Consider the following 27,568-nt stretch of genomic DNA (forward strand, 5'->3'; position numbering starts at 1 on the left):
GAGAGGAGAGGAGAGAAGAGAAGAGAAGAGAAGAGAAGAGAAGAGAAGAGAAGAGAAGAGAAGAGAAGAGAAGAGAAGAGAAGAGAAGAGAAGAGGTAAGAGCAAGGGAGCAAGAGGAGTGAGATGAGTGAAAGGTTAGAGAACAAAGGAATGAGAGAGTGAGAAAGCAAGGAGGGGCCAAACAGCCCCTTTTAAAGTGAGCTGCTATCTTTTCTGTTGCTAGGTAAATGGGTAGGAGTTTAGCCTGAAGGTCAGAAGCTTGGGACATTGCTTATGTGACTTCTAGCCATGCTTCTCTTGTGGGGGCTGTGTGTGTGGGGGGGGCGGTAACTTAGGCAGGAGCTAGAGTTCCAGGAGCATGAGAGAACTCCTTCTGTCCCATGTAGGTAAATTATGACCACTAGGTCCCAGGTTTCAGCATCTCAGCTCAACTGGAGACCAGGCTTCTATGCATAGCCCAATGTCCCACATCAATGTATTTGCATTTGCAAATAATATGATTGTAGATATAAGTGACCTCAAAATTCTACCAGTGAACTCTGATAGCTGATAAACACCTTTAGTGAAGTGGCTGTACACAAGAATAACTCACAAACATCACTAGTCCTCCTGTCTTACTGGGAGTTTCTATTACTGCAAAGAAACACCATGACCAAATAGCAAGTTGTAGAGGAAAGGGTTTATTCACCTTACTCTTCCACATAGCTGATCATCACCAAAGCAAGTCAGGAGAGGAACTCAAGCAGGGCACAATTTTTTGAGTCAAGAACTGATGTAGAAGCCATGGAGAGGTGCTACTTCCTAGCTTGCTTCCCCTGGCTTACTCCAACTGCCTTCTTCTAGAGCCTAGGGATGATACCTCCCACAATGGACTGGACTCTCCCCTATTAATATGAGAAAGTGCCCTACATCTGGATCTCCTCTCTTTGTTCTCTCTTTCTCTTTCTCCCTCTTACTCTCTCACCTTTCTTCTCTCTCTCCTTTTACCCTTTGTCTCCTCTTGGCCATGGTATTTCTCTCTTTCTACCTTCTCTCTTTCTCCTTGCCATTCTGCAATAAAGCTCTAAAACTATAGACAGTCTCTGCTCATCAAGGCTGTGTTCACTCTCGCTGGTGTGGAACCTCTCTCCCCTCTGCCCTCTCTCCCATAACTCTGGGCTACAGGGTGTACCCCAGGGCCCCCAGGTTGGTCTGCCCCTTGTCCACCCCCTCTGCCCCGTGTCGAGTGGGTCAGAGGCTTGGATGCTCACCCAGGGCTGAGTGGAAAGCATCTAGCAGCCCTCCCATGTCTGCCTGTCCAGAGCATAGGTGGAACTCTGGTGGGATGTAGGTCCTTCCTCCTCCTCTTTCCCAGGCCCCTTTTTAGCTCCCACATGTTGGCTTTTTCATTTCCAATTCATATTCCCTGTTCTTTATTGTTCTTGTTGCTCTAACTAGAACTCAAATACTCTGCTGAATAGATAGGAAAAGGGTGGAAACCACTGTTTTGTTCCTGAATTTAGTGAAATTGGTTTGAATTTCTCTCCTTTTAATTTGATGTTGACTATAGGCTAATGTAAACTGCCTTTATTATTTTTAGGTATGTTCCTTGCATATATAATATCTCCAAGACTTTTAACATGAAGGTGTATTGGATATTGTAAAAGGAATTTTGTTATACCTAATGAAATTATCATGTGTTTATCTTTTAATTTCAGTTTCTTTTATGGTATATATTGCTGATTTTGTATTTGAGTCTTCCCTGAATTTCTTTGGTTTTGTTCCTTTCTTTGTTTCCCTCCTTTCTTCCTTCCTCCCCTCCTCCTCTTTCCCCCTCTCTCTTTCTCTCTTTCTTTCTTTTACATCCATATCTCAGCCTCCCTCCTCTAACTCTCACCCTCACATCCCCCTCCTCTCATTACCCCTTCTTTTCTCCTCAGAGACAGGAAGTCTACCATGGACCTCACCTGGAACAACAAATTACAGCAATTCTAAGATCATCCTTTCCCACTGAGGACCAAAAGGGCAGTCCAGTTAGAGGAAGGGTGTCCAAAGGCAAACAACAGAGTCAGGGATAGTCCCAGCTCCAATTGTTAGGGACACAGGTGAAAAACATGCTGCACATCTGCTATAAATGTGTAAGGAACCTAGGTCTAGCCCCTGTATGCTCTTCTGTTGGAGGTTCAGTCTCTGTGAGCCTTTGTGGGCCCAGATTAGTTGACTATGTAGATCTCCTTGTGTTGTCTTTGACCTATCTGGCTCCCTCAATCTTATCCCCCACTCTTTCACAAGAATCCCTGAGCTCTGCCTCATGTTCACTGTGGGCTTCTTCATCTGTTTCTAACTGCTGTTGGATGAAGCTTTTCAGGAGAGTTATTAAAGGCTCCTGTCCACAAGTATAACAGAGTATCATTGAGTGTCAGGTTTGTATAAGTTCATGTCACCCATCCCAGGTCTCCAGCTTGTTAAAGAGATGCCCTTCTTCATTGTTTTCTGTTCTTTTCTTCTAGCTCTTTTCTGTTTCCCCTTGCCACATTTGATCCTTATTTCCCTCCTCACCCTCTCTCCCACCTAGTTCCATTCCAACATCTACCTCCAATATATGTTTTATTTCTCCTTCTGAGTGAGATTTAAGCATCCTAGCTTGGGACCCCTTCTTTAGTTTCTTGGGTCTGTGGATTGTAGAATGGCCATCCTTTACTTTTTGGCTAATGTCCACTTATAACTGAATACTTTCCATGTGTTTCTTTCTGGGTCTGTCACCTAACTTGGGGTTTTGATACTCTCATGGGTATCAGATGTAATCTCAGAGTTATTTTTGATTTGTATTTCCCTGATGAATAAGGTCATCGAACACTTATTTAAGTGCTTCTCTCGATTAGAGATTTCTCTGCTATGAGCTCTCTATTTATCTATGTACCCCATTTTTAATCTATGCACCCCATTTTTAATCTATACACCCCATTTTATCTAGCACCCCATTTTTAGTTAGGTTATTTGGTTTGATGGCATCTAATTTCTTGAATTCTTTAGATATTTTGGATAGTAATATTCTCTTGGGTATTGGGTTGGTGAAGTTCTTTTTACATTCTGTAAGCTACCTTTTTTTTCCTATTGATGTTGATTTTTTTTTGCCTTAGAGAAGCTTTTCAGCTTCATGGAGTCTTATTTATTACTTGTTGATCTTAGTGCTTGAGCTGTTGGAGTTCTGTTCAGAAAGTTGTCTCCTGTTCCAGTGTGTTCAGACAGTTCCTCCACTTTCTCTTCTACTTAACTTAATGTGTCCAGGTTTATGTTGAGGTCTTTGATTCACTTGGGTTTGAGTTTTGTACATGATATAAATATAGATCTATTTGCATGATTCTACATGCAGACGTACCCTTAGAACAGCCCAAGTTTTAGATGATATCTTCTTTTATCCAGTGTACGATTTTGGCTTCTTGGTCAAAATGTAAGTGCTGATAGTTTTGCATGTTTACTTATGGGTCTTCGATAGAGTTGGTGGATATTTTGTTGATTGATTTTACATATATGCTCATGAGAAAAATTGGTGTGTAATTTAATTTCGTTGTTGAATCTTTGTGTGGTTTGAGTATCCAGGTGACTGTTGCCTAAGAAAAAAGGAATTTGGCAATGTTCTTTCTGTTTCTATTTTGTGGAGTAATTTGAGGATTATTGGTGTTAACTCTCCTCTGAAAGTCTGGTAGAATTCTGCAGTAAAACCATCTGGTTCTGGACTGTTTTGAGTTTGGAGACCTTCAATGAGTGCTTTTATTTCCTTAGGGTTTGGTGGTCTATTTAAATTGCTTATAACATCTTGATATAACTTTAGTAAATAGTATCTATTAAGAAAATTGTTTAATTTTTATTTGTTCATTTCCAATTTTGTGGAATGCATGATTTTGAAGAATGACCCAACAATTCTTTGAATTTCCTCAGTGTCTGTTGTTATATTCTCCTTTTTATTCCTGATTTTGTTAACTTGGATCTTTTCTGTGTTTTTTGGTTAGTTTGAATAAATGTTTAATCTATCTGATTTTCTCAAGGACTAACTATTTATTGCATTGATTCTTTGTATTGTTCTCTTTTTTATGTTACTTATTTCAGACTTTAGTTTATTTCTAGACGTCTGCTTTTTTTGGGTGTGATTTGTTGTTGCTGTTTGTTTTGTTTCATTGTTTTCAAATGTGTAGTTAAAGTTGCTAGAAGGAGATCTCCCAATATATTTTTTTGTTGTTTTGTTTAATATAGGCACATAGTCCTGTGAATTTACCTCTTAGTACTTCTTCCATTACGCCCCATAGATTTGGGCATATTATACATTTCCATTTGGACTCTTTCTAGAAAGTCTTTAATTCCTCCCTCCCCCCCCCCTCTTCAGAGGACATGATAACTATGGAGCTAGAGGGAGATGACCTGATGATGTTTCTTCCTCATAACTACTTCTTGGGGCATCATTCTACAAAGATATGTGTCAAAGGATAAGCTGGGTGAGTGTTTCTTTTACTCTTCATTACAGTGAGAGCAGTAGTAATTGGTAGAAGCAAGCAGGATATTCTGTAATAAACTATTAGAGAAGTCTCTGCTTAGAATGTTACATTTGAGCCATACTGTATAATAAGCATTCAACAGATGCTTGTAGACATGAACGTATCTGTGGTAACCATTTATAAAAGAACATATATTTCACTTAATGTGGTCTCCAATTACATATGTAACACTAGAAGGGGGCTATTGGAAAGAGGACAGGGGCCTAGCAGAACAATGGAGAAAGACACGAAAGACTAAAGGGTAAAATTCATCAATGGGTATTATATTTTGAATGAACATATCATGAAATCCATCATATTTACAATGAATGTGCATGTAAAATGTCACTCCAGATGCAATAATTTAGAAAGCATGTCTAATTAAGAGCTTCTGTGTATTCTATGAATTCCAATATTCAAGTATGTTGGTTTTAAATTCCTGTAATAGAACACTGAAATACCTTTCAGGGTGAAAACAAAAAACACACACTTATTGGTGTGCAGGAGTACATTTATAGTATTAAGTTACATTTCAATTGTACTTTGCATTTTCTCATTTTACTTCTTTATCCAGTTAACTGACTGTATGCATTTAATAGAGTGAAACTTAAGCTAGGATTATACAGGAAATATTAACTAATTTAGTGTTTATCAGTAATTTTCTAGTTTTTTTGATAGTCTCAGCAATTAAACTTTATTTTACTGATACTTATTTCTTCTATTAATTCATTCCAGGGACAGTAATTCTAAATTAGGTTAAGCTACATTGATTAGCTGTTTTACATTTACTTAAGTATATTCTCAGAAGGCTGCTTTCTAAGATGATTTATGGAATCCTCTCTGTGTAATTTCCTTTTCTCTTAGGTTCCTGCCCACTACTCCTCTTCAGGCCTCCATTTATTCCTCTTTTTCCCTCATGAAATTACAAAATTTCAAGTAAATTTTTTACTAACTTTTCACAAATTAATGACTTTTACTTTTAAATTAAGTGTTTTGAAATTATAGAGGCTTATAAAAAAGATTTTTTTTCTCCATCCATATGGAGACCTGATAGCTATGACCTGCTGTTGTAATTACTGATATTTAATATGTTGTATCCATCGATAGCATATGTTTGTTGAAAAATTATTGCTTTAAGCAGTCCTCAATATTTCTTCATGTCAATTGCAAAATATTAAAAGATACTTATCAAGTGGGTAGGCCTTACTTATACCATAACCATGAAAGTTATTTGAAGAAGATAGGACTGTTTTTGTTTTTTTGTTTTTTGTTTTTGTTTGTTTTAGTTTTTTATTAGCTATTTTCTTTATTTATATTTCAAATGTTATACCCTTTCCTAGTTTCCCCTCTGAAAATCCCCTATCCCATCCCCCCTCCCTCTGCTCCCCAACTCACCCACTCCCATTCCTGGTCCTGCCATTCCCCTATATTGGAGCATAGAACCTTCATAGGACCTAGGGCCTCTCCTCCCATTGATGATGGACTAGGCCATCTTCTGCTACATATAGAGCCACATGTCCCACCATGTGTTTTCTTTGATTGGTGGTTTAGGAACTCTGGGGGTACTGGTTAGTTCATATTGATGTTCCTCCTGTGGGGCTGCAAATTCCTTCAGCTCCTTGGGTACTTTCTCTAGTTCCTTTATTGGGGACCATGTGCTCCACAGGACTGCTTTATATATCACACTTTTATCTTAGCATCAATACTGTTCCATGTCCAGTGTATCTATTTTTTTATTTCCACTGGCTCAGCTTCAAATCCACTATAGTTAGGACAATAATATAGGTGTACATTAAACTTTTTGGTTTGTATCTAGCCAAATTCCTGTCTGTTCTCATAGTTCTGTGTGTAGTAATTTTAACCATGGTTACTAGGCCAATTAACTGATTTTTTTGGAAATTTATTTTCTTACTCATTAAAATGCTCTATGCCTATCTAGGAAAGTTGCTTGGAAAAGGTTTCTTTGTTTTTGTTTTGTTTTGTTTTTTAATTCCTTCCAGGTCTAAATTGTGTTTATTCTAACTTCACACTTGATTGATGGTTTGGCTGGACACAACTGCTGCTATTTCTCAGAATTCTGTAAAGTATGTGTTATTCTTACAGGATTTCTGTTAAACAAAAGGTTATTCTGATGGCTGATTCTTATTTCAAACTGATCTTATAAGGTTTGATAATTTTGTGTTGTTAAGGTGTGGTAATTTGATATTTCTTTTCTATGTTTTCTTTATTTCTGAGAGGCTTATTGGGAAAATACTGGTCATTCTGAATAAACTCTGCTTATCCTTCTTTTTCAGGTCCTGTTGTTTTCCATTTCCCTTTGTATTTAGAAAGTTCCTTGACTTTCCCTTTCTATAATCTTTATAGTTTTATAGGCACTGTGTTCTGTGACTTTCTATTTCTTTACCACTTTCTTATTTTATAGCACACTGTCTTTTTCTGAAAATTCCTTTTTCTGATTTTTATTTGATGGAAATATTTCTCACATATAGTCTAATCCTTAAACACAGACTTGAAGAATAAAATTCTTAAAATCTCAGTTTGGATTTTATTTTTCTGGCAGGTTTTATGAGAGAGCTCTGAATGACTGCCTTCTAGGTCTCCAGCCTGATTTCTTTTGTCTCACATGAAGAAAGCTGATGAAGGTAAATTGAGTTAAGAAGAAGCTATTCCCTGAGGTCTAAACATAATAACTTAGGAAACATAAACTTAGGAATACTTAGGGAAGTATCAACTCATGGCCTAGGAGATTATAAGACATTGTTAACATTATAGAACATTTTTTTAAAAAAATTAAGATGTTTATTCTATTGCAAAGATTTCCAATAAAGCTTTCTTTGTAGATTTCTAATAATCTTATCTGTGTGTTTCAAAAGTACCTATTTGCAAATCTCACCTCACTAAATCTGTGTAAAGTTATCCTTACAAACAGGTAAACTGGATAAGCTCCAGTAGACACTTGAGTGTTTCAGCTAAAATAAATTCAATTGTAATATATTGTTTTCTAAATTAAACCTTTTAGTATTGATTGTGTTATACTATTGAGTGAACTGCTTATTAGCATTGAGAAAAATATTTGCAATTCTCATACAGCATAAAATTACTTACTATCAAACCCTGCAAGCTTTCCTCCAATAATTACAAAATCAATTACTCATTGAAATATGCATTCCCAAAGAGATGCAAAGTAAATTCAAGTTTAGGTGGTTAATATCACAAGTTCATTTTTATTTTCCTAGAATATCAGTTACTAATATGTATAGGATATTAAAATGGAAAATGAAAAGAGACATATTGGCACATACATATGATCCCAGCACTTTTTTTTAAAGTGTATTTTTTTTTGAGATTTATTTATTATATTTAAGTACACTGTAGCTGTCTTCAGACACTCCAGAAGAGGGAGTCAGATCTTGTTACGGATGGTTGTGAGCCACCATGTGGTTGCTGGGATTTTTCGGAAGAGCAATCGGTGCTCTTACCTACTGAGCCATCTCACCAGCCCGATCCCAGCACTTTCAAGGCTAAGGCAGTAGGTACATGGGTTTGACTGAAGTCTGTCTGAATCTCAGGTTGGTGTCCCCCTCCCTCTTTTATTCAGTGTGTGTGTGTGCGCGCGCACACACACACACACACACACACACACCAGTGCTGAAAAAGGAAAACAGATAATATAGAATTAAAAAATTGATGATTTTATAATATGGAACAAAATGTTGCCAAGTAGTGTTATTATATCACTGGCCACAGAGTATCAATACTAAAAAAAGAGATAATTCTTGAGCTTATGTTTGTAATAATTACAGATTTATTAGTTTCATTTCAGAAATTCACATTAAATATCTACACTGATGTATTAGGCAGGGACCATGAATTTAATCAAGTCAGCTGAAAGCAAAAGACACATTCTCCATTTTTCTTTTCTTTTTTTTTTGTTGTTGTTTGTTTGTTTTGTGTTTTTTGTTTGTTTTTTGTTTTGTTTTGTTTTGTTTTTTCGACACAGGGTTTCTCTGTGTAGCCCTGGCTGTCCTGGAACTCACTCTGTAGACCAGGCTGGCCTTGAACTCAGAAATCCATCTGCCTCTGCCTCCCAAGTGCTGGGATTAAAGGCGTGCACCACCACTGCCTGGCTCCATTTTTCTTAAAGTTCATTTTAATCAAAAAACATTTTATATAAGCCTCAGTTTTTCACACATTTGATATAAAGTTATTCATGCTAGTAACCTTGGCCCACTCTGTGTCATTGCTCAATTCTTAGTCTCAGTAGTACAATTTCACACATACACACACACAAACACACACACACACACACACACACACACACACNACACACACACACACACACACACACACACACACACACACACACACACACACACACACACACACAGAGGGGGGGAGGATGGAGGGAGGGAGAGGGAGAGGGAGAGGGAGAGGGAGAGGAAGAGGGAGATTCATAGTGAACATTTTCATATCTTTCCAAAAACTGATTATGCTATTTAACTTGTGATGAAAGAGATCTGGGCATGACTGGTTCCACACAGACTCTGCAGTGACATCTCTGCTACTGCTACTTCATCTCAGGGGAACTCATAACTCATAACTGTTAGGTTGTAAGGCTCTAGTAAGCATCTGCGTGCTTACTGTTACACCTGTGCTAATCTCAATTTATAATGAATAATTCATCTATTTAAGTTATTTAAGAGTATCAGGTAATAGCTCTGAATTAATACCTTAGTAATATCTGACAAGTGTTTATTTCTATTGTCATTATCTATTTCATAAAGATTCCATGTAACTAGTTTAGGTGGCTAAGGTCTTCATCTCCTGAGATTCCTGAAGGCTTATTCTTATTGCTGACAGTGGGCAGTACAACAGTCAACACCATGTATCTCGTCATCCAAAATCACATAGTCGCTTTATGTTATCTGAGCAGTTGTATGGCTTTTAAGTCTTTACTTACTAAATGATGTGAAGCTTAACATTGATACTTGCCATGTATTATATTCGTCTGTCCCTTAGGTTACTAAATCTCCACAAAGCAGAAGGCAAAGATCGCAATAAATTCATAAAACAAGACTTTTCCAAAATTAAATACTGTAATAATGAAGAGGTCAAGTGATCTTTCTTGTTAAATGTAGAAGTAAGTAGGAAGCAGCATTTGGTCTCTTACTGCACATCTCTTGAGATAGCCATATGTACACTGCTTTGATTTTCGGTCTGAGTCAATTTAATAGTGGTGGCGTTTCCATTTTTATGATTGACTAGGGACATTCTTTGAGTTTTAGTACTTAAAACTAAATATTATCATTTAAACTATTGTGAAAGCTTCCAGCACTGCAATTGCTTCCCAAATAAAACAAATTACTTTTCTCAGTGGATATATACATTAACAATTCTGCAGTCATGGTAGCTGTGGTCTTTTCTGGTCCAGTCTCAGCTTCAGTGAATTCCAGAAAAAGATGCCACTTGGTCAATTAGAAGATGCATCATTTTTTTATGTGATAAACATTGTCAAAGCAATGGATGAGAAGAGTCTTTAAGAACTTATCTTTGGGAAAAGAAAAACAACTACAGATTACTATAATTTAACCATATTATCATCTTTTTTATTACTCATATTACATGTGCTATACTAATAAATTATATGTATAAGAGTAATACAATTATTATACATATATTTTCATGAATTTGCAATTTTAAAATAGCTATACGGCTACTGTTCTTTCAATTTGGAGTGAAAGGCTTGGGTTAAGTATTATTCTGGAGTTTTTATACAACTATTTAAGATTGATTTATTTTATTTTACATATATGAATATTTTCCTTGAATGCATTTATATATACCACCAACATTCCACGTCAGAGGCCATGGATTTTTCCCCAAACTAGAGTCACAGTTGGTCAGGAGACATCATGTCATTTCTATCAATCTAAGCCTGGTCCTTTGCAAGAGTTGAAAGTGCTCTCATCCACTAATCTCTCTCTGCAGCCTTAATCCTAAAGCTTTTCTGCACACAGAATATCAGTGTGCAGCTACTGTAAATAGATCTTGATGAGAGAATTAGATATTTCTCTCTTGCAAATGAGATTAATCCATTCCTTTAATAGATTAAGCATTTTAGGACCAAAAATCATGTAAAGATAAAGTGGGTGATTTATCATGTCATACACATGGGAAAGTTATACAATGGTCAATTCCACTAACGTCTACATTATTTCTAAACATACATACATGCATGTATGCATGTGTCTCTATATGTAGAATATAAGAATGAACTTGGAAATATAATTAGTCCCTCTTTTTTCTCATAAGATTCTGGGTTAGTGTAGTCATTTTCTATTTCTTTATCACAAAGTTGATTTTAAAACACTGAATTAATTTGATTCAATAATGAATTGATCCTAGTAACCAGACCAAGTAACATACATAAGCACCAAAGTTAAGACTCTTGAGTGAAACTGTAAAAAATTCTTGGTCCTGGTGATATATGATAACACTTAGGAACTTGTTTGAAACTGTATGGGAAGGAATCTCAAACAGGAATTCCCAAACAGAATATCAATGTGGTGGTCACCTTGAGAATTACATGTTTGTCATAATGTATGGAAAATAGTGTTTGTCTTAATGTCACATGATTTTTTCTTGGAGGCTCCTAACTCCACATCATCAGGTGTGATTACGTAAACATTATAAACTATGGAAACCAGGAAAGTAAAACCAGACCATTGCCAGGATAGGGTGCGTGTGGGAGCAGTAGACATAAGAATATCAGGGTACAAGTATCTGATCAAGGACATGGGAAAGACACTGCTACTTAGTACAGAGGAGGCAAGTAAATACAGAACAAGTTGTGAAGAAGGTAAAGAGGAATAACAGAACACTACTTGTCAAAGAGGAAAATGGTAAAATGGATGGATTCTTAGGTAAAGGTGAGAAGGTAAATATAAAGAAGAGAGTAATTAGGTAAAATAACCACATAGATGGCTAGAAAAAGTCATAAGGATTCATATTGTTAGTGATTTACTTTTCTCTCCTACAAAGCCAAAAGAAAAATTGTATTTGTCTTGATAGCTGGGAGTAGTTCTTTCATCCATAATTGGAGTTCACAAAGGGTTTTAATGTGATGGAAAGAGAACTGGAATCCATCTAGGACCATTTGTAATTATAATATGCAGTTAACAGTGTATGGAAAATTCAGTAATTGTCTCCCAATGTATCTGTGTCTTCAATTCTAAATTCTGAGGATGTAAAATTTTCTTGAGAAAAAACATTAAAAGTGATTAACTTAGATATATCATTTTTGTGATTAAAATAGTGAGATAATCATGAATTATAACTGTGATTCCATTAGAATTATGAGTCAAAATAAGGATAGTTGTAAAAAAGCATCATAAAATTATAGAATATGAGGCAGAATGGCTTGATATTTTTCCCACACCAACACACATTTTGTTCAGTTACACAGATGTGATAAATATTCTGTACTCATTAATCTTATTTTAGGTGTTGACTATAAAATGAGACAATTTAAAATAATAGGTGTGGATTTCTAATGCATTAGACTTAGTTGCATGAGGCAAAGTGTTCATTCTCTATAGCTATGAATATAAAGACACTCATTATCTCTAATATCTCATATCCAGAAGACACATGAATGGTATATAAAAATCTGGGCCATGATGAATATTCTAGGACATCAGAAGTAGAAGAGATAGATTAATGAAGACTTAGTAGAGAAAATAGAATGATGATATGGACACATCATCCGATGAATCACAAGTTTCATGTATACGCTGTTTTATTTACTTATATATGAAATACACTGCTACTATGCTCTTAATATGAGAATATTCTGAATTTATGTTCTCAGTAGAGGATGTCCTTTATTTCCAAGCTGTGTTTGGAGTCCTCCCCAATGTGTTTCTTCTTCTTTTTTATTCTTTTATAATCCTAGGTCACAGACCTAAACCCATGGACCTAATCTCCTGTCAACTGACCTTGGTTCACATAATTCTGTTTCTTACTAGAGGAAATAGTTGGCTTGCAGACATATTTGAGTATCTAAACATGGAGAATGACATAAAATGTAAAGCAACTTTTTATATATGTAGGGTAATGAGAGACCTCTCTAGCTGCATCACCTGCCTCCTGAGTGTGTTCCAGGCTGTCACAATCAGTCCGAGAATCTCTATCCTGGCAAAGTTTAAACAGAAACTTAAAAAGTACATGATCAATGCATTATTCTATATTTGGTTTTTCAATTTGTCTGTCATTAGTAACATGTTTTTCTTTGTTGGTGGTTTTACCAATGTGAGTGAGACCAAGCAGGTGAAGGTCACTAAAACCTGCTCAGTCTTCCCCATATACTCCATCATCAGGGAATTAATTCTTATTCTGTCAACCTCCAGAGATGTGTTTCTTGTAGCAGTGATGCTGACCACAAGTACATATATGGTGAATATTTTGCACAGACATCACATCAGAGACAATACAAGCATCTTCATAGCATCAGCAACCTGAGCACATCCCCTGAGAAAAAGGCCACCCGGACCATCTTGCTGCCGGGAGTTTTCTTTGTGGTCCTGTACTGGGTGGATTTCATCATCTCATTCACCTCAGTCCTGTAATGGATGTATGACCCAGTCCTCCTGACTGTTCAGAAGTTTCTGATATATGCCTATCCCACAATTACTCCTTTGGTACAAATCAGTTCTGATAAGAGAATAATAAATGTACTGAAAAACTTGCAGTCAAAGTGCCACTAGATTTTCTTTAAAAAAAAAAGTTTATTTCTCTTCCTTTAGAAATGGTTCACTTATTTTTAGTAGTATGTACAAGTATTGTACCAGCATGTATGCATGACTGCATTCCTAATATGCACAGAAGTCAGAAGAGGTCTTGGTTCCCCTGGAACTGCAGATTCAGATGACTCTAGGTGCCATGCTGGTGTAGTCCCAGTAATTGTGTGTATGTATGTGTGTTTTTAAATTACAGACTCTTCTTAAACTTCGATTTTACAAGTAGCAAAGTGATATTTTTCATATGATTCAAATAAAGTTTGTGGTAATACATACATATATTCTGTTGACATTACTGAAGTGAGGTACTATAAAATTCTCAGGTTTATTGTATATCATAAGTTGCTCTTTCCACATGAATTCTCCTTTTTCACTTTATCATAAAAGTGTCCTTGATGCTGAGGTTATTCAAAAGAGGCTCCAGGCTGATAGTCACATTAAAAGCATTTTTGAAACCATCTTAATCTACATTCATTCATAGTTTAGCTAAAATCATAGCTTTAATTCTGTTTATTAATTTAAATTTTCTCTTGATCATAAGTTAATGGAAATTTATGTTTTCCAATTTTTATAATAGTTACCAATTAGTTCTCTATGAAACTTTTTATGTCTGTTTATTTGCACTTCATTTATATTAATTGAAATATCATTGATTGATAAATATTGTTTATATACAGATACATATGTCCAATGTGATTTTGGGGAGTGTCTGTATGTTTGTGTATATGTGCACTGACAAAGAATGTGTGTTGATATAGATACTGGAGCCAAGAGATAACATTGGCTCTTATTTTTCAGAAGCAATTCACCTAGGGTGTGTGTCTCTTTTGTACCTGAAGCTTATCAAATAGGAGCCCACCATATAAGGATTGCCCCATCTCTGCCTCTCTGGTTTTGGATATACAGGGGTTCAACTATACATCACCATTTAATAGTTATGTTCCTCTATTTTTATTGGAAAAAATTTTTTTTTCACACAATATATTCTGATTAAGTTTTCCTATTCCCCAAGTCCTCCCAGTTCTTCCACATCTCCTCTCTCATCTAGAGCAAAACTTCTTTTGTCTCTCCTTATGAAACAAAAGGCATCTAAGCAATAATAATAAAATTAACAACAACAATTTAAAACAAAAATAGATAAACCAGAACAGAGAAAAACAAACAGTTGAAAAAGAGTAAAAGAAAAAGAACAATAAACTCATAGACATAGAAGCACACAAGTTCAACACAGGGATCTTATTAAAAAAAAAAACAGATAGTTTTTGGGTTAGGGAGGGGCTTTATCTACTTATACTCTAGGTCACTATCAGGTGCAATCTGTGCAGTCCCTGTGCATGCTGCCACAGTCTGAGTTTATATGTGTTCATTGTGCTGTGTTTAGAAGGCCTTGTTTCCTGAGTGTTCTTCATCCCCTCTGGCTTTTCTAGTCTTTCTACCATCTCTTCCATAAAGTTCACTGGGCTCTTAGTGAAAGAATGTAGTGGTGACATCCAGTATAGGACTGAGTATTTCAAGATCTCACACTTCCTGCATATTTTCCTGCTGTGGGTCTCTGTATCTCTTCCCATTTACTGTTGGACAAAGCTTCTGTGATGATGATTTAGCAAGCCATATCTATGAGACCAGTAGGTTGTCATTAGGAGAAGTTTTATTGCTGCATTCTTTTATAAGAACACTAGCATTTCATTTTCTCCTTGGTCCCTGGTCTACCTAGTCTCAGGTTATTGTCCACCTAAGCAGCACTGGCAATGGCTTCATCTCATGGAGAGCATGGTGTAAATCAAACCAGATATTGCTTGATTACTTTCAGAGGCTTTATGCCACTATTGCACAACCAACCTTGCCTTGCTGGCCTGTCACTATTACAGTCTGAAGTTTGTTTAGCTTCATTGGTGTTTAACTTTCTCTTCATGTAGTATGCATGGGACTCACAATAACATGAATTCCCAAGAGTTAGGATAAATCATGTAGATAGTTACAACCTTGATTTCTTCATGTTTAATGAGTTGTGTAAGTGATGTCCTCAGGAATATGGCCTTACCATAAATTTGTGGAGAACAAACACAAACCTTGACAATTCACTACGTTGTTTGAGGTTCCCATGTAGCATCTTTTGAGAGTTACTCAATTAGATGTAAGCAATTTCCGGTACTGGGAGATTCATGGGGTGATGGCAGATTTCATTTTAGACTCTGTCTCCCCTGATATTTAGTTATTTCATTTAGATTTCCTTTATATTTTAGGAAGCTTCTACTCTAGTAAGTTTACACATGACTCATTAAAAGTTCCTTATTTTTAGCTGTCCTTTCCCACTTTCACTTTCTTGCCCATCTTCCCTGTTGCTGGGTTCATACTCTTATTTCAGCTCCCTGCATATACCCATAACTATCTAGTCTATTTTTTGTCCTAAGGAGAGCCATCCTTCCCTTTCTACCAATACTCTGCAACTAACTTCTGTGGTTATGTGAATTATGGCTTGCTTATCAATAAGTTAATAACAAAAATCCACATATAAACAATCAAATATTTTGTATATGTCTTTCTGGGTTGTTTTACCTCACTCAGAACTACTTTTTCTAGATTTACTCCTTTATCAGCAAATTTAATTGCATTTAATAGCTGAGTGATGTCTTATTATGTAAATGAACTACAATTTCTTTACTGATTCATCTATTGATGAATATCTAGGTTGCTTCCAAATTCTGTATATTATGAAGAAGCTATGTCTCTGCAGTAGGATGAAGAGTTCTCTGGGTATATGTCTAATAATGGTATAGTTGCATCTTGAAGTAGATGTATTTCCAACTTCTTGAGGAACCACCACAGTGACTCCATAGTGGATATACAAGCTTGTGCTCCCAACAGCAATGCATGAGTGTTCTCTTTACTTCAAATCTTGTCAGCATTAAGTGTCCTTTGTATTATTTATCTTGGCCATTCTGTTTGGTATAAGGTTAAATCTCTAAGTAACTTTAATTTGCAGTACTCTTATTACTAGTACTCTTATTACTGTTTTTACATCTTTCTCAGTTTTTAAAATTTCCTCATTTGAGATTTCCCTATTTAGGTCTGTACCCCACTTTTAGATTGTGTTATTTGTTTTCTTGATATCAAGGTTTTTGAGTTTTGTATATATTTTGGATAATTGCCCTGTATTGACTTGTTCTTTTTACTTGATGCAAGCTAGAACTATCAAAGAGGAATGTACCTCAGTTGAGGAATTGCCTCTATAATATCCATAATATTGAGTAATGAATTTTCTCAGTTATTGATAAATGAGGGAGGATTCCATCCACTCTAGGTACTACCATTTCTGAGCTGGTTGTCCTGGGTTGTATAGGAAAGCAGGGTGAGAAACCCAGAGGAAGCAAGCCAATAAGTATCACCCCTCCGTGGCCTCTGCATTAGCTTCTATGTCCAGGATCCTGCCCTGTTTGAGTTCTTGTCCTGACATCTTTGGTGATTAACAGCAATGTGGAAGTACAAATTGAATAAACCTTTCCCTTCCCAACTGTCCTTATGTTCATGGTGTTTTGTCACCGGTATAGAAACAAATCATAAATAAATCAAACTCTCTACTGGAAGTTTAATTGTTAAAAATGGGGTTGCCATCCCACAGTCAAAACTCTGATTCAAAATTGCTCCTGTTAAAGAACTAAAGGGACAAAAAAGGAGAAGAGCCTGAGAGAAAGGAGGCCCAGTGACAGGCCAAAATTGGGATCCAGCTCAAGGGGAGGCTCCAAGACATGACACTATTACTGATGCTATTGTGTGCTCATCAATATAAGTCTAGAATGGCTGCCCTTCAAATGGCTAAACAAGCACCTGAAAGAATCAGATACAGACACTTACACCTGTAACCAATAACCAGAAGCCTGAGACACCTGTGGTTGAATTATGGAAAAGCTGGAAGAAGCTGAGGAGGAAGGCTACTCCATAGGAAGCTCAGCAGTCTCACTAACCAGGACACCAGAGATCTCTCAGACACGGAGCCACCAACCTAGACAGCACACACCACCTGATGTGAGGACCCTGCCACACATATAGCAGAGGACTAACTGGTCTGGTGCCAATGAGAGAAGACACATCTAATCCTCAAGAGATTTGAGGCCCCAGGGAGTGGGAAGATCTGGCAGGGTGGGGTGGAATAGTGGGAAAATCTTGGAGGAGGAGGTTTGGGATGAGGAACAGTCAGAGGGCAGAGCAGGAGGGGGACAATGACTGGACAGAAAAAAAAAGGATAAAGAATAAAAATAAATTTCCATTTTGCAGCCGTCTAATTTGTCTGAATGATGTTGCCTTTTGCTGTGCAGATTTTCAGTTCACAAGGTCCCATTTAAGAACTGATGTTCTTAGTGCCTGTGCAGTCAGTGGTCTGTTCAGAAACATTTCTTCCTGTAACAATGACTCCAACACTATTCCCAACTTCTTCTTATGTCTGGTTCCGGGTCTCTCCTCTTGTATTGAGGCTATGATCCATTTGGAGTTTAATTTTGTACAAGGTATTAAGTATATATCTAATTGCATTCTTCTTTATTTAGATATTTGCTTTGATCAGTACCATATGTTGAAGATACTGTCCTTTTCCTATTGTGTATTTGTGACTTCTTCATAAAAAATCAAAGTCCATTGGGTGTGTGGACTTATGTCTGGGTTTTCAATGTCATCCTATTAATCAATGTATTTGTTTTTGTGCCATTGTCATGCTTTTACTATAACCCTAGAACACAATTTAAGATTAGATCTTAAGAACCAGACTGTATCGACCTTAGGCTTAAAAGTCATCTACCAGTAAAAAATAAACAAACAAACAAAAAACAAAACAAAAAAACCTAAGCTAATTTCTGTTTATGATAAAACCTCTGTTTCTCAAGGATTGGTCAATACCCCACCTGTAACCGTAACTACAAATGGTTCTATACTCACTTTTCCAGAAAGGAAATAATGTATTTGGTTCAGAAAGTTGTTTATAAGCATCTTGCAACCCCACCTTTGTTTCAAAATGCTATATGACTACCTATGACTACTGTGTTGTAACAACCTTGCAGTGCTGTCTTTCTCTCAGGAGTGTTGAACTTCTGACACTTATTCTGCTTCTGTAACACTGTCTGTTTTGCCCACCAAATCCCCTACTTGGAAACTCCCTACTGATGAGTTATACAAGGCTTGTCTTCTTCACATAAAGTGCTGACTTCAGGACCCCATTTAGGAAGAGGCAGTCCGTGTACATGAATAAAGAAGATTATTTTATCTAATTCCTGACTAACTACTTTTGTCATAACAATTTGGGCTCAGTGGTCTTTCTCCTCACATCTTTAGGAATAACAATAACTTCAGAATTTTTTATTATTAATTATTAAGGTGTGTTTTATCTATGTTGATGTTTTGATTGTTTTTGTTTTTTGTATGTCCATGTGAAGTTGAGAATTATCCTTTCAATTTCTGTGAAGATTATGTTGGAATTTTGATGAGGATTAGATGAAATCTGCAGAACGTAGTTTTTTTTTTGTTTTTTTTGTTTTTTTTTTTTTTTTTTTTTTTTTTGAAATTGACCATTTTTACTATATCCTACTGTATACCTAGCATGGGCTATCCTTTTGTGTGTTTGTTTTTAATTTTTTTAATTTTTATTAGGTATTTACTGCATTTACATTTCAAATGCTATCCCCAAAGTCCCCTATACCCCCCTCCCCTACCCACCCACTCCCACTTCTTGGCCCTGATGTTCTCCTGTACTGGGGCATATAAAGTTTGTAAGACCAAGGGGTCTCTTTTCCCAGTGATGGCTGACTAAACCATCTTCTGCTACATATGCAGCTAGAGACATGAACTCTGGGGGTACTGGTTAGTTCATTGTTGTTCCACCTATAGGGTTGCAGACCCCTTCAGCTCCTTGGGTACTTTCTCTAGTTCCTCTATTGGGGGCATTGTGTTCCGTCTGATAGTTGATTGTGAGCATCCACTTCTGTGTTTATGGGCTATCCTTCTATCCTTTGATATCTTCTTCAATTTTTTTCTTCAGTATCTGAAAGTTTTTATGATACAAGTCTTTCACTTGCTGTATTTGAGTTTTCCCAAAATATTTTATATTTTTGGAGGCTGTTGTTAAAGGTTTTGTTTCCCTAATATCTTTCTTAGTTTATTTATAATGTATTGAAAGACTGTTTATTTTTGTTCGATAATTTTGTACACAGGAAGTTTGCTGGAAGTATTTATCAGCTGTAAGTGTTTTATGGTGGGAGGGTTAGGGTACTTGTTCTCAATCTGTGTGTTTTTAATCCCTTGGGATATTGCATTTATCTTTCCTAGGGGTCACCTTAGACCACCTGAAATATCAGACATTTACATAGCCATTTATAACTAGCAAAATTACAGCTGTGGAGTACTAGCAAAAAAACTTTACAATTGAGTGTCAACACAACATAAAACATTCTATTAAAGAATCAACATAACTAACATTGAGAAAATGTTTTAGAGTCACATCCTATACTATCTGTATTAGTTAGGGTTCTCTAGAGAAACAGAACTTAAAGAATGAATGCATACCTTTATAGACATGAGTTATATTAGAATGCCTTACATGGTATGGTCAAGATAAATCAACAATGGCTGTCTTCCAACAGAAAGTCCAAGAACTCATTAGTTATTCAGCTCATGAGGCCATATGTCTCAGTTGGTTTTCAGTGTACTCCAGATTTCTGAAGAGACTGGCTCTAATGCTAGTGGAAGAGCGGACTTGTTAGCAAGCCCAGGGGCAAGTAGGCAAAGAGAGAGCAAACTTCCACCTTCTTTCCATTTTCTTTAAATGAGCTGCCAGTAGAAGTTGTAGTCCAGAATAAAGGTGGATCTTCCTACCTCAAAGATCCAGATTAGACCTGGAACTTCCTATTTTAAATGATTTAATTAAGAAAATGTCCTCTGGGTGCTGGAGAAAAGGCTCCAAAGTTAAAAGCACTGTCTCTCCCAGAGGTCCTGAGTTAAATTCCCAGCAATCAAATGATGGCTCACAACAACTTGCAATGGGATCTAATACCCTCTTTTGTTGTGCATGAAGAACTGTAGTGGCTATTCCTGGTGGTCAACTTGACTCTGTCTGGAGTGAACTACAATTCAGAATTGGAAAGCTCAACTGTGATCCTGATCTTGAGGCAGGGATATACAAGTTTCTGACCTGGATCTTGGCATGAAGATCTTGAGGCATAGTACCTATGAATCCCAGGAGACTAAGGCAAGGAGATCTCTGGTATCAAGGTCATTTTGGACAAATCAAGTCCCAGATCCAGGCATGGTGGTATACATGGGCCACACCCACACCTTCTGCTGGAGACCTACTTAAGGGCATTGGAAAAAGGAAAATTCTCTCTTCTTCACCCGCTTGCTTTGTGGAACTGAGCAACTGCTAGATCCTAGATCCATTTATAGCTGCTGCTGCTGCTGCTGCTGCTGCTGCTGCTGCTGCTGACCATTGTTGGGGAGTTGAAATACAGACCGTAAGACATAAACAAATTCCTTTACTGTGTAGAGAGACTACCTATCAGTTCTGTGACTCTAGAGAACTCTGACTAATTCAGAAGTTGGTACCAGCATAGTGAGGTATTCCTGTGACAACCTGACCATGTTTTGTGGAGGACTGTGGAAGGACTTTTTGTTAGAAGAGCCACTGGGATGTTAAGAGGTATGTGGCATGTTCTGTAGGAGCTTGAAAGATAATGTTGAGAATAGTGAAGAAGATGGAAGCCTGGCTTGTGAAATTTCAGAGGGAAGATTAAAGACTCTTATCAGGACTGTTGCTATTTTAATTTTGAAGATTCTGTGGTTTGGGTTAGCTGGGGCTGAAGAATCAGCTGTGATTAACAAGGTACCTGAACTACTGAAGTAAAACCTTTGCATGACTGGGACTATTGATGCTGGTTAGATGGAACACTAAGATGCATATTGATCTTCTATACTGCATTAAATTGTAATGAACAGTATAACCAGGCTACCAATGTTTTCTCTTCTCTCTCCCTTTAATTTCAGATAACAGCCATCCTATGCTCCTCATGCACATGTTTAATATTATGTAAAAATAAACTGATTGTACTTGCCTTTCTATATCTAGAGTATTTCTTCCAGATAATATCAAGATTTATCTATATTTCTACCAAGAAACTGAACTTACATATAATAATTTATTTGGTATAAGCCATCACATTATGTCTATGTTATTTTGCCTGAGTTCACCACCTGTTTGAGCTTGTAAGTTTCTGTCCATACACCCAGCTGAGATCTCCGGTTCTGTACTCCAGTTGAAATCAGTACATGCTGCGTTCTGTGATCATTGGTGAATCCCGGAGAAGTAGAATGTAAAAGGTACTAATTCAATCAGCTTGAATCATCCATATGCTGTGCACTGAAGAAATGACTCATCCTAATTCCACATATAACTTCCATCAGCAATTGACCTGTGCAAGTAGTGTGCTAGTTGGCAGAAAAGGAAGAATGTATAGGAACCATACTTTCAGTATGTGCTAAGTTAAGTTTCCCACCCATCTATTGGCTACAGTCCATGAATCAGTAAGCAATTACACATCTATCCACATGTCCATGTCATATTTATAATCCCTAAAGTTCTATAAGTGGTTGTCCCAGAAATAGGCTGCAATGCAATACTTTCACAATTCTGGGTGGAATCTGTATAGTGTACAGAACCCTCAGTAAACCAGACCCCAATCTTGTTTTCTTCAGTCATCTGATCATAGGTCACAACATATAATCCCCTCAACAGACGCTTGGTGACTGAAGACCTTGGAATGCGAGCATAGCCATAGGCATTTTTCATTACTTCTTGTGCTCTCAGAACCTGATGAGGCCTTGTCACAAAACTACTACATGAATTTGATGACTGATGGATATTGTGCACACCTGAATTCATAACTTGGTTGGTCAAATAAAACCAAGTTTAAACAGAACCTAGAAACACATGATAATATGCTAGCCCACTGTCAAATGTTTGGTTTTTTTTCTAAGACTCAGTAATAGGTGCAGAGCTGTCTGTTAAGGGGAGGTTATCTACTTGCTGATAGTGTTAGAGTCTTGGTCCCAAATTGCAAGGGCTCTCACTGTGATTCACATATTGGGGCCTGCTAAAGCTCCAAACAAGGTCGCTATCTGCTACTGAAACCTCAGGTAAATTGGGTCTTCTTCCTTCAATCACGGCACTACTTATACTGGATATACTATTTTAAGATTAGTGTCACTTAACACTTGTGATGTAATGAGCAGGCTTTTCTTTTTTTTTTAACTTTTCATTTAAGTTTATTTGTAATTCATTTTTTACATTCCATATTCCATCCCCTACCCCTCCCCTCCCACCCTCCAACTCTCCATATCCCACACCACCTCCTCCTCACCCTACCGTCTCCAAATGGATGCCCCTACCCTCCACCTCATTTGACCTCTAAACTCCCTGGGGCCTCCAGTCTCCTGACAGTTAGGTGCATCATCTCTGAATGAACATAGACCTGGAAGTGCTCTACTGTATATGTGTTGGGGTCTCATATCAGCTGGTGTATGCTGTCTGCTTGGTGGTCCAGTGTTTGAAAGATCTTGGGGATTCAGATTAAATTAAGACTGCTGGTCCTCCTACAGAATTGCCCTTCTCCTCAGGTTCTTTCATCCTTCCCTAATTCAACAACAGGGGTCAGCTGCTTCTGTCTATTGGTTGGGTGCAAATATCTGAATCTGACTCTTTCAGCTGCTATGGGGTCTTTCGGGGGGCAGTCATGATAGATCTCTTTTTGTGAGGGCTAAATAGTCTCAGTAATAGTGTTAGGCCTTGGGACCTCCTCTTGACTTAGATCCCACTTTGGGCCTGTCACTGGACCTTCTTTTCCACAGGCTCCTCTCCACTTCCATCTGTGTAATTCATTAATGTCCTTTTGCATTTGAGTTACCTCACTCAGGATATTTTCTAGTTTCATCCATTTCCCTGCAAAAGTCAAGATGTCCTTGTTCTTAATAGCTGAGTAATATTCCATTGTGTAAATGAACCACATTGTCTGTATACATTCTCCTGTCGTGGGACATCTAGGTTGTTTCCAGTTTCTGGCTACCACAAATAAGGCCGTTGAGCAGGCTTTTCTCCCTTTGAAAGTTTACCTTGAGGAATCAGCTGTTCCTACTCCACCACTCCCTGTAATCTTGGAAATTTATTTTTCCATTTAATGGCTTTTCTTTATTTATCATTTAAATTTTTTTCTCTTAGAGCTTTCAATCCACGTTTTAGTCCTTTATTATTTTATTTATAAGATGCATGAAAATTTTTGATTCTGCTCTTGTCTTTTCTGTGTGTTCTGTGTACCTTTTGAGTTTTATAGGTGTGTCTTTGGGTTGGTTTCTTCTATGATCTTATCAAAGGTCTTGTTTTTGCCATTGACTTGGGATCAGTTTCCCTTACCTGTGCCTACAACTTGAAGGTTTGACATAGTTCACGGTGTCTTACATGCCCAATAATTTCTAGGCCTGGTCTCCATCAACTGAGCTACATCCCAGCTGTACAGCCTAGTTAAAAGTAGTGCTTCTGATAAACCAATTACATTACATCACCTCTGTGTGCTGTGTAAGAAAGATTACTTTTCCTAAGTATATTTGGAGGAGGTGACATTTTCCTAATTTTATCAAAAGAGCTGTTAATTTGAGGTGAAACTCTGAAACCTCTGTCAAGTAAGTATGGAGGGCACCATGGAGGTTTGGAAGCAGGAAGGATACCATGGGGAATCTAGTGTTTTCCTACTTCTTTTAGTTGGATTACTATTATTATGGTTACATTTGTTTAGTGTAGGACTGGGATCAATTAATCTGCCCGGATAGATGTGGCCTGGAGAGAATAGTTCACACATGGAAAACCCAGAGTTGAGCTGTTCCTAAGTCACTGTTCCCCTGGAATTAGGAAAGTTTACTTTTCTCTTTGAATGTACCGCTTTGTAACAATGTCAAGGTCAGAATTTCCTTATCCAGATGACGTGCTAATTAAGGGTCTATAGAGAGATGAGCTGATGACATTATTTCCTTATAACTAGTTTTGGGGCCTCATGCTACACGAATGCTTGTCAAAGGCACAGCCTGATGAGTGTTTCCTTTTCTCTTCATTATAGTGAACTTTACGTTGGTGTTAGAATGAGGAAGGAATTTTTTCTTCTAAGTGACTAAAAACTGCTGCTTAGAATATTCCTTTTGAGACCTACTTTATAATAAGTATTTAACAGATGCTTATAGATGTAAAGATATCAGGGTAATAATTTATGAAAGAATATAGATTTTACTTTGATTTCTGATTGTGTGCATCATAAAAGAAGGAAGCTATTGGAAAGTAGACAGGTGCCTAGCAGAAGGATGGAGAGAGAGACAGTAAAGGCTAATAGGGAGAAAGTGATCAATGGGTATTATGTATTGCATGAACATGTCATAAAGTCCAACACTTTTTACAATGAATGTACATTCATGTGCATGTTAACAAGTAGCTCCCAATGAAACATTAAGGCATCATATATAACATAGTATTCTCCTGAGAGTGTACTCTATTAATTCTGAGATCATGTTTCCACCTAGGTACTGCCAGCTCTGTTAGTTTTTAACTCCTGAAACAAGACCCTGGAATACTTTATACTGTGAAAAACAAAGAACACACATCTATTTGTGTGAAGGAGTACATTTACAGATTTAGGTTACATTCAAGTTGCAATTTGTATTTTCTTCTTTTCTCAAGTTATCTGTCTATATGTGTTTAATTATATAAAGCACAATTTAGGAATATTAAAGAAATATTAACTAATTTAAAGTTTATCAGTAATTTTCTGTTTTTTTAACTTTGCATATACTTAGTAATTCTTTGGAAAGTTTCAACTCGGCCTAGGAAAACAAGACATGGTTAATATTATGTAAGATGTTTATTTAAAATAAGATAGAGTTGTCTATTCTACTGCAATAATTTCTAATAAAGTAGATTTTTTTGTAGGTATTTCAAAAGTATCTCGGAATCTCATCTTACTTATTTATCAAATACATGTAATATTATCTTTATGAAAGTATAAGCTGAATAATTTGCTATAGATATTTGAATTTTTCAATTAAAATAATTCAGTATTATTATTTTATGTTTTTTAAATTGAACCTCGTAACATTACTACTGACATAATATTCAATAAGCTTTTCATCAGCAGAGAGAAAAGTATTTTCAGTTATCAAATAGTATAAAATTATTTAAAGTCAATATCTCCAAGTTTTCCTTCAATAGTTACAAATACAATTGCTTATTAAAATATGCATTAACAAAGAAATGTAGTGTAAATTTGCTTAGGTAATGAATATCACAAATATCGTTATTATTTCTGTGGAATATCTTTTACTATTGTATATAAAGTTAAAATGGAAAATGAAGGCAGGTGTGATGACACCCACCTATCACACTTGTGATCCCAGCCCGTTCTTTCTTCCTTCCTTCCTTCCTTCTTTTTTTTTTTTTTTTTTTTGCGTTCACTATAGTTTATTCTGATGAAGTTACAAAATAGACAAAAAATACCTATCTTAAAAGTACAGTTAATTACTTAGAAAAGTAAAGACCTAATGTCTTGATAATCTAACATAAACTTTTATGTGAGGAATATTTTAAGTTATTTCATATGGCAATGAATGCTACCTAATGCACAGTATTTTTGATGCAGGCCAACACAGAATGCTGTTCTATAATCAGGCCACAGGAAACTGGCCCATATCCATCCAGAATGGCTTTACAGAATACTTATTTGACATATTCTGATGAGGAAAATCATGTGAATTTCAATGTAGTTGCTTCAGTAAAATTACTGCTGCCACATTTGCTCCAAAGCCCATCAAATCCCTGCATCAAAACTGAATATAAAATCAGGAAGACTAAAACACTACCGTTTCCTTCTTTGTCAGAACTCTCACTGACCTCAGGAGGAAAGAACATCATGGCTAAAGGTGCTCACTAGCTCACGCCCAGGCTGGCAGTGTTTCAGGGCTCCATACTAACTGGGGATGGCTCCCACAGAGAGCAGAGGAAACGTGGCATGCTGACCAGACACACACTTGTAGGGCCTACACTCTTTAGGCCGTTGTGCCATTGGATGGTTTTAGAATCTTTGTCAAAGATCAAGTGGCCACAGGTGTGCAGATTCATTTCTGGGTCTTCAATTTTATTCCATTGATCTACCTGCCTGCCTCTGTACAAATACCGTGTGTGTGTGTGTGTGTGTGTGTGTGTGTGTGTGTGTGTGTTTTATCACTAATGCTCTATAGTACAGCTTGAGGTCAGGGAAGATGATTCCCCCAAAAGTTCTTTTATCATTGAGAGCAATTTTTCCTATCTTGGGTTTTATGTTATTCCAAATGAATTTGAGAATTGCTCTTTCTAACACTATGAAGAATTGAGTTGGAATTTTGATGAGGATTGCATTAAATGTTTCAGTAAAATTGCCATTTTTACTATATTAACCTTTGCAATCCATTAGTATGGAAGACCTTTCCATCTTCTGAGATCTTCTTAGATTTATTTCTTCGAGGACTTGAAGTTCTTGTCATACAGATCTTTCAATTGCTTGGTTAGAGTCACACCAAGATATTTTATATTATTTGTGACTATTGTGAAAGGTATTGTTTCCCTAATTTCTTTCTCAGCCTGTTTATCCTTTGAGTAGAGGAACACTACTGATTTTATAGAGTTAACTTTATATGCAGCCACTTTGATGAAGTTGTTTATTAGCTGTAGGAGCTCTCTGGTAGAATTTTTGGGGTCACATATGTATACTGTCATATCATCTGCAAATAGTGATTTCCTGACTTCCTCCTTCCCAATTTGTATCCTTTTTTTACAGAAGTTTGTAGACCTAGGATATACCTCCTCTTGAGTATTGAAATCACCTATTGTTTCAACTGTGACTTTTTAAGTATTTGTTTAGGATGGTAATCTCTTCTTGGTCAACTGTTTTCTGGATTACAATGAAGTGTTTCTCTTTGTCTCTCAAGGGTCTATTTTGTGATATGTTAGGATAGTGACACCTACTGTATTCCTGGTTCCATTGGAGTACTTTTATCTATCCTTTTACTATAAATTTGTACCTATCATTTAAACTGAGATGTGTTCTTTTGGAGGCAGCAGATATATGGAACTTGTTTCTAGATACATTCACTCAGTCTATGACTTTTGAAAGGAGAATTGAACATGATTTAAGTGTTATTGAAATGTGTGTGTTAGTTCTGGGC

At 36.7% G+C, this 27,568-nt stretch overlaps 1 pseudogene; it reads left to right on the forward strand.

Moving 5' to 3' along the window:
* The first annotated feature begins 12,368 nt into the window (after positions 1–12,368).
* On the forward strand, positions 12,369–13,273 carry LOC110317273 (annotated as a pseudogene).
* The last annotated feature ends 14,295 nt before the right edge of the window (positions 13,274–27,568 follow it).

The sequence above is a fragment of the Mus pahari genome, chromosome 2, assembly GCF_900095145.1.
Source record: "Mus pahari chromosome 2, PAHARI_EIJ_v1.1, whole genome shotgun sequence".
NCBI classification, from domain to species: domain Eukaryota; kingdom Metazoa; phylum Chordata; class Mammalia; order Rodentia; family Muridae; genus Mus; species Mus pahari.